We start from the raw sequence: 14917 nt of genomic DNA, 5'->3' as shown, positions 1-14917 counted from the left end.
AAGTGCTGAACTAAAGATAGGACAGATCCACGTTTTCTCGAATCCGTGTCAGTTTAGATCTTTAGAAGCAAATATTCCAGTAAGTTTTTGATTCTCGATCTTTCCTGATCCAAATGTGAAACTAAAATTAGTCGGTTGCTTGTATCGAATTTTATGAGGATTTTACCCGAAGTTTGGACTTAAATAAAGTGGGATCCGGATTAAGGTTACATTTTACAGATTAAGGATAGCAAAACAATAAAAACACATTCTTATTAATGTTATTACATAATGATTGGTTATTCTTAGAATTATTGATATAAATACATTGGGTACGTCGATACCTTTATGGTATCTCGCAATTTCTCCTCTGAAAAAAAAAAAGAAATAGAAAAAAGGGCAAAATCAGTTAGTAGTTTACCAATTCTTCCAACTATGGAATTATTATTTAATAATAATTGATAATTGTTCACCGATTTATAAAGAAAATGATCATATCCTTGAGATTTTATCTTGTCTGCAAGAACAGTTGGTCTTGGTACATAACACATATGAGATAAACTTCTAGAAAATATTTTTGCCCTTCTTGTACCCTGGTCATAGATTAAGATACACTTCACTAAGGATCAAGATGAATCTCTTAGGAAGATTTTGCTGAAGCAAGGAACCTTGCTACCAATCCAATACATCTTTGGAATTTAAGTCTCTCGCAGTCTGAACTATAACTGCACTGTGTACACACATAGAATTACTGATAGATATCATCAATATCCTACTAAGTACTATTAGGCAGATAGAGTATACTTGAAGATTTTTGTTTGTAGAGGTAGTTAGTGAAATAATGGCCCAAGAAAGATTTTTTATGTGTATATACTATCTCTCATAATCATGTCTTATGTACTTTGATTGAAATACGTCAAATAATTTGAGGGAGAATGAATTACGGATAATGTCAACATAACTTGAGTAGTTTTATCTTGAATATCATATAGTCCTTAAAACTGTTTGAAGTTCTTATAAGAATATTCAATACATATTAAGGGGTTTTCATTAGGGATGCTTCAATTTTTTTTTCTATAAGAGAAAAAATGGCGCCATATTTTTTTCTTTCCTTTGACATTTTTAAACTTCATTAGTATAAATTTCAACATGGAGCTAAATAAAATTGATCAACGATTGCAAATTATTTCAAAATAACTATAATAAAAAATAATTGATTTGTATCACAAAATCATCTTCAGTGATATGCTCTATTGGTCAGGCAGCAATCCAAAAGAGCTTCTTCACGAGACATCATTGTATCCTGGAAAAATTACTGTTTGGTGTGGACTTTGTGCTGGAGGGATTATTGGGCCATATTTTTTCGTTGAAAAAGAAAATCACTATTGCACCATAGTAACCATTTTTTTGGCACAAATTGCAAGGTATTGATTTACCAAACATGTGATTTAAACAAGACAGTGCCACTTGTCAATTGCCATACAGCAAACGTTACAATTGGTTCATTTTAAAGCAAATTTGGTGATCATGTTATTAAGAGAAAGGGACCAGTAGATTGGCTGCTTCGATCGTGCGATTAAACACCATTAGATTATTTTCTTTGGGGTCACGCGAAGTCATTGGTCTGCACCAATAGGCCAGCAATGTTAAAAGAGCTCAAAGAAAATATTGAACGCAAAGATGCTGCAATATCGATCAATTTATTGAAAAAAGTACTGTAAAATTGGATTGATTTTCATACATAAATGTATATGTTTATAATTTGTGCTGAAAAATAAATTTGTCAAAATCTTCAACCATTTGTGTTTAATGTATAAAAACATTTTAAAGCTATCTTAATGAAAAACCCTATATATATTTCAAAATAGATATGTGTTTTAAATAGTCAAAATGTAATCAAGTTTTAAATAGTCAAAATGTAATCAAGTTTTAAATAGCTTTCCCCATATAAAGGAAACATGTTCATGAAATTGAAATCGTTCTTATCCTGAAAATAGATTGATTTGCACATATGAATTAAAGTAAACCTTTTTTTGTGGCGTCTAGGGGTTTCTAGACATTCTACTATCTAACAGAATTCGATCAGGAAAGTTTATCGAGACATGGGAAAATGTGTTTCTTTCAAGAAATTTTTTATGTTATCTTCTTTGTGCCATGGAATGATTCATGCTATAAAGGATATGATGTTGAACCTTATAATGTCGAAACATCCTGGTTGAAATCAGTATTTAGGATAGTATTCGTGTCTTGGACTTAAGTCCCGTTAAACCACAATGGAGACTCAAAGTAACAAGAATTAAATTTCATCATTTAAATTCAAGTCGCACTTAAGCATAATTTAACTGCTATTCCATACCAGAGCTGAGATCTCTTAATCGGCTTAACAAGGATTTTTAGAAAAGGACCTATAAACAGTTCTGTCTCTATCAAAACTACTAGATATTCCAGACATTTCTTAAAAAAAATGATTCATTTTCTCGTTCTGTAATTTGAGTTCTAATTATTATTTTATCTTGATAAAAAGATGAGTTCCTCTCTATACATAATTATGGATATTTAATATTAATTCAAGAATAATTATGTAATGACGTCATTGTAAATAATGATTATAACTAACCTATTGGTAGTTGAAATAATATGTAATATGTCCATATTATGTTGTAAACAAAGCTGTGTAAATAGCAATTATGTACTTTCACCGTTGCTCTTTGGTTGTTAGTAAAATAATATTGACAAAAGGTAATCAAAATTCCTTGAAGTAGGAGTCTTACAATTATTATTATTGATAATAAAAAAGGGCTTATAATTACAGCTTGAATAAGTAGGCAGAGAGAAGCGTTTATGACCCATACAGGGTTTTTGATATGTTACTTTCCCTCTTTTGAGAGATTATTCATAAACACACTTGATATGTTGTCAAGACGACAAATTGTTGTCATTCAAAGACTGCTTACCTTTATTCCGTTTATAACTATAAACATATTTGAATCAATTAAAATAGCTACTCTTGAAGCAAGTATCTATGTACTAATGTTGGGGTTCGCTCTGAAAGTCCTACAATGGTCGGAGACAAATATGGTTTCTAGTGGACCGAAGTATTTTGGTCCTTTAAAGAAGTGAGGTATAGACTCATGATAGGATGGATGTATATTTTTTGGAACCTGGTCGGTTCGGATCTTTATACGTAAATATATGGGTAACCAAACTATTGGATCCATATTCGAACACAAAATTAGACGGATACATGGATCCAAATTCATTAGCATTTTAGCTAAAGTACGAACCTAAATAAAATTGAATCAGGATTAAGCTTACATTTTTACTGATTACTGATGCAGAAATAGTAAATGAACCAATGTAATTACTATTAGTTATTATTAGAATTACTGTTAGAATAACATTGGTACGTTGTTACTTTATTGTATCTTGCAACCTCTCATGCAACCTCTCATCCGAAAAAAAACAGAAAAAGGTACAATATCTGTTGGTAGGTAGCCAATTCTTCCAATTATGGAATTAATATTGAATAATAGTTGATAATTGTTCACATCTTAATAACAAATCCTTTGTTTCCATACAATCAATGTTAAAAAAAAGCTGATTAAAAAAAAACTTCAACAGCTGACTAACAAATATATTGTACATTTTTGTGTGTATGCATGAGGTAACGCCGTCTGAAGTAACTATACAATGTAACTGTTTATTTAGATCTTGCTCCAATCACTATTCAAGGTAAGTAGAATCCACGTTCGATTTATATAGATTTTTTATTTTTTATGACTAGAATTAATTAAGATTCTAAGCTTGTAAGATCCAAAAAATCTCTCCAATATCTTTAAAATCTGGTTAACCTGAAGCCTGTTTGGATATCAGATCTTTTTTGATAAAAAATTTTTTCGGTACTTCGGGTCCTGGTCCAAGATCTGTCATATCTCTAGTCTAGACCGCTCAAAAAATTCGGTCTGGATTTGTTTTACTAGAAAATCGACCGGACAGATCTCATTTAAAGTTCGGTCCAGTAGATGAATTGTTGATAACTTCAGTTGTGTTTTCAAATTAAGAACATCAGTTATCAGTTATATAAAATTTAAGTTTTGCTTAAAATATATTTGTACAACTTATGAGACAGGATATGGAGAAAATTGGTTCATAGATTGATAGTGAAAAAAAATCGGTCAATTTATTGAAAACAATTTAAATCGGTCCACAATTTTAGATCAATTAAATTTTGGTTTATGGTCTGAAATCGTGGTCTGTACGGGATTTCTGTCAAAATCGGCATAGAAAAAATCACTTAAGATACAACCGGGGGAAAAAATTGGTTTTGGACCAAATATGCATCTACTTATAAATTGGAGGTTTTTAAAAGTGAAAAACAATTTCCTGACAACTTGTTTGTATGTAATTATACATAATTATGCACATGTGAGGGAGGTCTCAAGTGAAACATGTGAGAATTCAATGAATGCTTTATGAATATTTAAATGATTATGTCTTGTATATGTGCTTTAATTAGAAAAATGACTTTAAGACAATCTTTTTTTGGCCTCTTTCATTTCTCCTTAATACAAATTAACAATTTCTAGATCAATATGTAGAGTAGAACTTGGTTCGGCAAGGCAAAGGTCAGATATATCCTACGAGAGGTTTTCATCTTCAACAATATTCCTGGATCCCTTCCATTTATCAGTCCTTTCTAATTAGAGTACGTGCCCAAGAAAAAGGATTTTTCTTTATTTTAAAGCTCTAATATCTCAGTACTTACATTCATACATAATTACTTTGTTTAAGAGTAGCTTTTATTACATTCATATTTAAAAAACATTTGATAATTCCTTATCTTTGAAAATAAGTTGGCTCTCTGAAAACGTAGTTTAAGTTCAACCAACCTCCGTAAAAAAAACAACTACTGAAGTAATTTGGGTGTCTCGTTCTAAAAGTTTTCCGATCCTTGGCTTAGCAAATGTTGATTTTTGAGAGGCAGTTTAATTTCAGCCCAAATATTAATATGTTTTAGTATTTTAAGTAGATTTTGTTCATGCTCGAATCTTGTGAATTTACGAAGACTGGGTAGGGGAGGAATTTTCCCCTATTCTCTTGCTCTTACTAAATGTAAATGTACATATAGCCAGGGAAGGTTACAACAGTAAAACACTTATATAAGAGTTATGAATTAATAAAATTAGACGTTTCAATTTTTTTAATGGAATAAATAACGTATTAAATTATTACTTTTAATATGTTATAAGACATGAATGAATTGTGTAATACATTTATTAAAAGTAAGACACCTTATGCATGGGCGTTCGCATGGTTATATATATATATTTAAATCGAAACTTTTTCGAACCAAATTTGAAAAATTAAACTTAGTATGTTATTTTTTTTGGAAATCACTTCAAAAATCCATAGCTATTAAAAAAAATTCAAATATTACATTTTCTTGTAAAAAACATAAATTCCTTAGTTTGGGACCCCTTGCGGACGCCTTTGTTATGTTACAAAGACGTCTAGATTCAGACATAATAAGACACATAGATTATATAGCTATTATACAGTCTAAGTATTGCAACTGTCCTTTGTCTCCCTTAAAATATATATATAGTTAATTGTGATGGATATGAATGGTCTTTAATCGGAATTTTTGTACGTAGAATTGTCGGTACACTTGTGTATATTAGAGATGTAAAACTATCCGAGGAAAAAAAATCGGTAGTCTGAATTTTCAAATTTTGTCAAACAGTATAAAAATCAAATAATTTGAAATAAAAATGAGGCCTATTTTTTTTCTTGACCTTTATAGACCACCCATTTTTTTAAAAATTTTAACAAACAAACAAAAAGGAGATAAAAAAAACCACGTAAAAACACTAATAACCAAACCATTATCCACTATGTCATAATTAAAGTTATATAAAAAGATACAATTATAAATATTTCAAAACAGCATTAACTTTTTGACCTTCAGTCCCGTTAAAAAAATGTCAAACAGTCTTCCTTTTCGAGCTTGCACCCGACAAAGTTTTCGCTTTTACATGAGAGCTATTAGAAAATATAACTTTTGATGACCAATTTTTAGATATGACATTTCTTAGTATTTTACAAATGACATTTCTTAGTTTTTTACAAATGACATTTTTTGTATTGTAAATATTTAAAATATTACATTCAATATCCGTAGATCGAATAGAATCAATTTAGCACTAGAATGGGCACTCTGTAAAGCGTAAAACCTCCACTAAAATCAAATTGAGTTTGTATCTTTATTTGCATCAAACTCATGTTCGATTATTCATTTTTACGTTTTGTGTAACCTTGACTTCTCAAAAATTTAATAGTCTCTTACTGAGACCATGTATAATCTTCGTTCCAAGTCTGATCAAAATCGATCTGTAAATTTTGCTGTAATCCTTGTAACTAACAACCAAACAGAAGCAAAAACATAGTCTCCGTTCCACTTTTTTGCAGAGGTATTCTGTGTTTTTAATATCCCGAGTCTATATTTAGACTCTCTATGATGGGAACTTAAGAAGGTTTACTAGATCTATCATTCGCATACAAAAGAAAGAAAATTCCACGTTAGACATTTCTGTGCTACATATATTTAATACACCATGACTTTTTCACTCCTATAGACAAGACGCATTTTAAATCAGAAAACTTCTTCCTTTTTGAAAGGGTAAATTATTAAAATTGGAAGAGCATATTATCCAAAGTTCTTAGAATTTAATTATTATACATGTAAATTCGTGTAGAGTCGCATGATGGATGTAGTAACTCCACCTTTATTCATTTATACACAATATATATACATATATATTTATTTCAAGGGGAGGAAAAGGTCATTCTGAAGCTCTCATGATATATAAATAAGGATGTATATATAGGGTATAGAGAAAAGTCATGTGCTTGGATTATATTACGTATATACATAGACTTATACAAATTCATGTATGTACATTAGGGCGACTTTTTACACACTTTTTATTATTTTGATTAGGGGTAGTGCGGTATGAAGTAAAGGGATAGCCTATGCAAAATTTGATTGGCTGACAATATTATCTTTAGGTTCCAAATCTCAATAAAGTTATGAAAAATAAATACAAAAACACTACAATTGGTAAAAATAGATACTTAAAGGATATTTTTAGTATTTTACAAAAAATGAATGATTTTTGTAGGTGTTTTTCTAACCTATAAAAAATATTTAAAAAGTCTTTCCCCAAAATTGTCATATGAAGCAAAAAGACAGGAGAAATTAGGGAACTTGATAATCCGTGTAGAGGACACATCATTTTCAGAAAGGAGGAGAGATAAAAATTTTCTTATGATAATCTCTCTTTTTGCTCCATAGGGCTGCCTTAGAAAAAAACTTTAATAATATTTTTTATAGGTTAGAACAATGTCTATCATAATTAATAAGATCAAAATAATGATTAGCCCTGCATTTTAATATTAAATGACGAAATAAGGAACTTTTGTCTCCTTTCAAACTCTGACCTAGATGTGCTATCTAAAGATTACATCGTAGACAAATGAAATTTTGCACAGGTTATTTTCATGCCATATAAAAACTTTGGCAAACTAGCCGTAATCGCAATTCGAAAAAAAGCTCAAAAACAAACCGCCCTAACGTACATATCCAAGAATATATTATATATGTGTAGTTTATTTTTATTTATTATAATGTCAATTTATATTAGTTGTATTACTCTGGGAAAGGTCCTGCCTTTGCCTTCCCTCTGAAATTGATAAATACAAATGTCAGACCAGCATGGATACATACATCAAAGTATGTATTCATTCATTCTTTATTCATGTCTACAGATTTCGAAAAAATTGGTAATTCTATACTGGGTGTTGTAGATAAATCCCTACAGATTTGAATGCCTTTCATATATGTATAAAACAATGGCAAGTAGAAGATTTTATGGGCACAGTGTATGAGTTTACCAACACGTCATACTATCTCTTTGTATCTCCAAATTGGAGTGACCAAAAGTTTGAAATTCAATTATCGGAACCTTTTAATAATAAAGAAATAACTTCTCTAAGTAAAGTGATGCGAAAAATATATAATTGGTCTAGAAGGAGAGGGACTTGGAGTTGATTCATGGACTGAGGGATGTCTTCACTGGCCTCTTTTTTCTATCCTTCAGTCCAAGAATCAACGGATTGACTCCTCCCTCCTAATACTCCATAAGAGAGGAACTCATAGCCTTCTCCACATAATGAGACCTTTAAAGTGCTAATTGCCCAAATTTCTCGAAAAAGTCGGGGTATCTGGACTTCGTCTCCAATAGCAATAAAAGGTTACGACCATTCAATTTCAACTTTCCCCTCCCATTGTCCCCAATTTTGAGATAAAAAAAAAAAGAAAGTATGACAAGTGTACTCCATTTTATTAACAATATATATATATACACAAAAGTGTTCAAATTGTTCTCCATCCACTTCCACACAAAGCCTGAAATATTTGTTAGTCCTATCAATCTACACGGAATCCAATTTGGCCATTTCCCTGACAATTGCATACTTCAAAGACCTGATGTTGCCCCATAGGCTAGCTCAAGCCTTACTCTCAACCCTTTTCTGCAAATAAAAGTCCAATTGATTAGATATGGGGAGAGAAGGTCGAACATTGGGTTCCCAGAAGTAGAACAGATTTTTGTTCATCCATTCCACTCTGGCTGTGTGGGATCCTACACCGTCCTGTTGAAAGGTATAAGACCTTCCATTGGCAATTGTATCCATCTAGGTATTCACAAAGGACTTTACGATAAAACAGTAGAAGACTTTAACTTGTAAATAAAAGTTTATGTAGATGTATCTGCAACACCTTGTATTGCAAATGCTGTAAGGGCGTTCCTTTCTTATTAAATATATATAAAATATAAAGAGAGTTGCTTTTATTATGGTTCAATAACACGTTTTTATGTTATTTAAAAATTGTTGATGTCGGCCATCTTGGGAATACAACCCCTTTTTTTTTTATTATGAAGGAAAATGCTGAACTACTGCCGTGTATTTGGAGATCAAAATGGAAATGACTCTTGAAAGAACTTAAAAAATTAATGTCTATCAAAAAACTATCTCTCTAACACCTAGCTGTCTATATATATATATACATATATCAGAGAATAATATACCTAAAAATATATTATTATTATTAACCGTGAGCCCACAATATGAATGCCTTTAAATATGATACAATTTGTGACGTCATTGAAAAAGTCATGAAAATAGATGTTACATATACAAGGGTGGGCAGAAGTATTTATTCAATATTTTCAAGTAAGTTTAAACAATAGTAGATGGCATTTTAATACAAAATTTAAAACATATTAATTGAACAATTAGCTGATGTATCATTCAATATGATCACCCTCAGCAGTGATCACTAACTGTAAAGGGCATATAAAGACTGAGTAGGCCTTTAATAATTTTTTTTGTTTAAGCAGGACATGTTCCTCTTCACAGAGAACTTGAGGGATCTTAAGGAGCTGTGGGAATGTTCGTTTACTTTCCTTCTCAGCTCTAGCCACAATTATAAATCCCTCGGGTTAAAGTCAGGGCTGTTCGAAGGTCACTTATCAGCTTTGATAAGGAAGTGCAACTGTCTGTTGTTTGTAATACATGGCAGTTTTGGCAACATGACAAGGCGATGAGGCTTTAATCCACATTAACCTTGTATCTGGAGGGTATGTGGCTTCCAACCATGGCACCACAACATTCTTAAGAAGGTTTAAGTACACTGGGGAGGTAAACTTGAGATCGTAGTCTTAAATCTGAGCCTACATGACATTACTGTCACTGTTGATCAAGCCAAACACCATAATATTAGATGGGAACTTGGTCTTCATCACAGCACTCATTCTTTGGGTTGTAGGCAGCGTCCAGAATGAAGTATGACTAATCACTGAATAATTTTTTGATGCGCAGAGTTTATTTACAAATATGGCATAATTTCATTTTTCTTTGAAATCTGATGTAGTTCAAGCCAAGGGCGTACTTGATGGCCCAGGCCACTGTCTCCTACTCATAGATCTTCACCGAGTATGAACAACCATTGAGATGCCATGGCTTGCTTTGATGTATCTTTTGAGCCCAGCCAGGAAGTGACCCGTCCACTTTTTTTGTGTGAACAATATAAGAAACGGGAAACCCCTTATTCGAAGAAAAAATATAGTTTATAGAAATTTGTATCAAGATTAATTTGCATATAAGTTTCAAAAATAAAAAATATATAAAATAAAATCAATAAAATATATCATTTTCTGAATAATTTTTCCATTTTTTTATCTTTTTTTTTTATCAAACGTCAATATTAAATGTATAAGAAGAAATGCCATAAAATTTGCATAAATTTTAAACCCGAAGATTGCAATATAGTATTTCCAATTTTCAGAACATTTTGTTAAATAATTTTTCTAATGTTTGCAAAAATGAACCAGTTATCCAGGTTTATTTTATCGATGATATTATTTTACACAACTTTGTTGGTTTTGCATGTACAAAAAAAATATAAATTTGTAGTTTTGTGTGCTCTTTACAATATCAATAAAAAAAATTTTCTATTTATTTATTTTTGCAAAAGTAGTTCAAAACAGTTTTTTGCAATTTTCTTCATAAATTCCGATCTGATAATTTTTTTTAACAAAAACAAAATGTGTACTTTATATTCTCATAATTTAGTTGAAACTATATTTTGGTGTATTATTTGATGTTTATGGCACTTTGATTAAATTATTAATATTTGATGTATATTATACAGCCGCCATATTATTATAATGCTCGACCGCACCGAAGAGTTCTAAATATAAAGATGAAATAACATTCACCATTGTCAATGTTATTTTCTGCTCCTTCCTTGGTCCAAGCAATGCTGGATAACACATTGCCAGTTGTACATAAGATAATGAGTAAATAAAAAACAAAAATTAATATAATATCATCAACAATAAATATTCAAAATATTTATCAATAGATATTATATTTAATCTTACGAGGGTCGTTTGAAAAGTTACTTTATGAACGGCAAAACGCCTCCGGGGACTAAAGAAAAGGTTGATAAACATTATGGAGACTCTACATCTTCGATTAGAACAATTTATCTGTGGTTTCAAAATTTTCGTAGTGCTCATACGGGCACAAGTGTCGTTGAACTTTCTGGACGCCCTGTTGAGGTTACTATTCTGTAAATTATTGATCAAATCCGGTATATAGGGATGGATGACAGAACAGTGAAGTTGTGTGAGATTGCTAGTGTTGTGGGCATCTCAATTTGGAACCATATTTCCATTAACTTTGCGACCACAACTGGTGAGGCGTGAGCCGGGATATTATAGAGATGGAAAAGTAATACTCCCTCCAGCCGATTCCTCAATTCAAACGAATGCTAAGCAGAAAGAAATAGACTACTGACCTGGCTGAAAGTTAGTGTGAGTTCTTTCAAAATATGCTCCTAACTAAACATAACCTGATACGTACCAGTAGTGCCATCTTTTGGAATTTGTATATACTTTTCAAACGACCCTCGTAAATGTAAATGATATATAAAGAAATACAAAAATATAATATGTTTGTAAGATTTTAAAGCATTAAGATCTTAGGACAATAAAATTTATTGAGAACTAGTGATTTACAATTAATCAGACTTTTAATAAAAAAAATACGAATTGTACTTTCAGCCAAGGCGGAAAATTTACGAATCATCTAGAACGAGTAAATACAAGTCGACACAAAACTCTTGATTTGAAAAAATAATAATAATAATGTTACAACATCTTTGTTTCTGACGTAAACTATTTAAAATAATTTTTTTGGCAATGAAAATGTTTGAAAGTCAAAAAAATATTTTTCTATTCCTTCTCCTCAGCAATTTTAAAGCTAAAACAATTTTTGTATCCAAAAAATGGAATGGAACATTTCAAATAATGCTCTAAAATTTGCATATTTTACTAATTGTGTTCTTGCTTATTATTATCTATTTTTTGTGAGTAAAACACATTATTTTAGAAAGCCTTCATCTTCTATAATGGACTTGAACTCTTTGAATGGAATTATATTTTGCTCTGTCTTAGGCAGTGGGTGAGTAAGGTGTCCCGACCTGGGAGGGAGGGGGATTCCGATCATTTTTGTTTTTAAGAGGCTTTGCGAAATCAAACTAACACATTTGCTTAAATCTGCAATAAATTTATAAAAAATAGGGTAACAACAAGGTTTAAAGGTTTTTTTTAAAGATAGTATCATTCAAAGTATACATATATGTAGATCTGTACAAAAAATGCAAGTCTAAAAGTCTTAATAGTTAATTTCATTCCTTTCTTGGTTTCATTACTTATTAATTATTTTTCATCTCTTGGGGAAATGAAAGAACACACTAAGATACTTTGAGCTTCTCCCCGAGACCGGATAGCTGTAAAAAGGATGAATAATGAAGGAAAATGTATAACTTGACTTTATAATATTCGAATTTGTACCTATGTAAAGATATGATGAAGGATCATACATTAGGCACTGATGAAATCGTAATGTCGAATTAGTTTGTTCTTCTGGGGAGGAAGGGGATAATTTTATAGCCTTACCTAGGGATATGCATTTTGTAGAGTATGAGAAGAAGGCAAGACTCTTGTTCACATCAGCTGCCTGTTATATGATTTATGAGGGTATTACAGCTATACAAAGGAGAAACTTCAACATTATGCAGGGAAAATATATTAAAATTGTACTATAACATATATATTATTGGCATTGCTTGACATTATTAGGGTTCAGCGAACATACAAATTTTGCTTTAATAATCTAGAAGATAACTCCCCAGTTAGTACTACTGTCTGTTTTTCATGAAAACACTCACAAGTAGCTACGCACTCTATACTTATACATTCTCTCCTAAAGAATAAAAAAATAATTACACCTTCAGAAAAAAATGTAATATGATTTGATGAGTCAGGAGTACTTTAGCTTGCACCTAAAGCTCATTTAATGTCACATTCATTTTTTTAAATTTTATATTAAGTACTTCCTTTTTTTCTTTTTTAATATGATTTTAACTAAACACCGACAAGATTTAATTCATTTTATACAGTGCTCCGTGAAAATCATCCTCTCTTATATTTTTTCTTATTCGGTATTGTAGAGTGTGTGCTATGAAACCAATTTAAACCAAACCAAAATATGAAATGATCACGACATGAATTTACTTATTCCTTAGAATACCCTACAATATTTTTTTGTGTGTGGCCGGAATTTGAAGGGCTCCTTCAAGCTTCCGGGCAGTAATAAAAATCCTCCAAAAATGATCAAAATAACCGGGTTTTTTTTTACTAAAATTGGATATGAAACTTAGTTTATATAGAAAATCGATTATTTGTTTAAAAAACTTGTTAATTTAGTTCATTCATTTATGGTATCCATGTACCGTAGCAAATATAATAATACAATCCTCGTTGTGTGCAAGTTCTTATTTTTGAAAAAAAAGGAGAGAAAATGTTATTATTTTTCTTCTAAAAAATCCATGGCATAACTTGCAAGGTAATATGAACCAAAAAAATAAATCATCTTGGGAACTTCAACTATTTATAACTTGTACTTCCAAACTACAAAATGATTAATGTATTGTTTTATTTTGTATAATTTACTCAAATATCCACTTTAATCCCTGCATATCAAACAATATGCTAATCCGGATCTGCTTCTCAACTCAAAAATACGTATAATCATATAATTACTTACTTACTTTTGTTTGATTTGTTGATACGTGAATTAATAATTGGGTTGTTAATTTATTATTGGGTTTTTATTCAGGATTACTTATAAATGTGTTACTACCTAACTTGTTTGGTTTTTGAATACTTAAGTCGAAAAGGTCACAACCATTTACTATAATATTATAGTTGCACTAGGGCGTACCCGTATTATATATTTACTCTCGAATTATTTTATTAATGCTATATATGACTCCAATATAATTTAGTGAAACTTGTCGATAGAAAACGTTATAATTGGAATCGTGAATTTATTTCAAAAACAGAGAAAGATACAGACTTTAGACTTGACATAAAAGTTGTTCGTAATTCTGAGTACGTATCTAAGACTACGTCTTATTCTGATCAGACCAGATCCTTGGGCTCTGGATGGCACGTTTGTATGATTTTTTTCATAAAAGAAGATCCATTCCCTGTGTCTCAAAATTGCTTTTTTAGATATAGGTTGTCGATTCGAAAATGTACCAAAAAATAAATTATTTTACTAGCAGCAAAAGAGAGAACGTATATTAAATATGAATTAAAAAAGGGAAGAAGAGGATTAGCAAGTTTGTCTTAGTTTGTATCTTCATTATGGTTGAAGGAGGAACTTTAATTCCAATTATAATGTTAGCTATCGACAAGTTTTACTAATTTCTGGAGGGATTTAAAGCATGAATAAAATAATTTGAAATAAAATTAATAATATGGGTACGTTCTGGCACAATTATAATATTATATTTTAGTAGATGTTTGTTTGTCCGCTGATAAAAAGCATAGGGTATTTATTTCAAAAACGGAGACAGATTATATATATAACAGAAACATATTACCTAACATTAAAAATAAAAGTCTGCAGAAACAATATAGCTGACTTCTAGCCTGCCTCCCTCCTCCATTCCTTACCTCCATCCCCTAGGCTTTGCAGATTGGGGCGTCTTGGAGAATGAAAGCTTCAAACACTTGTCCCCTTCCTGATATATCCAAACAGCTTTTGTTATTTTGAACTAAATCACATTAATTCACTGCAAAATATTTCAGAGTTCATTACGTAGATTAGAATCCTCAAAATGGTTCTATATCTTCTTCTTAATGTTTAATTTATTACTTCTATTTTCAGCACTCGAGCCTACTCCTTTTTTATTGCCTTTTTCTCCCCCTCCCTTCCCCCTACTTCTACTTATATATAT

At 30.8% G+C, this 14917-nt stretch overlaps 1 protein-coding gene across 5 annotated transcripts in view; it reads left to right on the top strand.

Moving 5' to 3' along the window:
• LOC121120819 (uncharacterized) overlaps positions 1–14917 on the top strand; it is a 79984-nt gene that overhangs the window by 29509 nt on the left and 35558 nt on the right. The window lies entirely within an intron of this gene.

This window comes from Lepeophtheirus salmonis, chromosome 1, assembly GCF_016086655.4.
Source record: "Lepeophtheirus salmonis chromosome 1, UVic_Lsal_1.4, whole genome shotgun sequence".
In the NCBI taxonomy this organism is placed as follows: Eukaryota; Metazoa; Arthropoda; class Copepoda; order Siphonostomatoida; family Caligidae; genus Lepeophtheirus; species Lepeophtheirus salmonis.
This window is presented reverse-complemented; position numbering and strand designations above follow the sequence as displayed.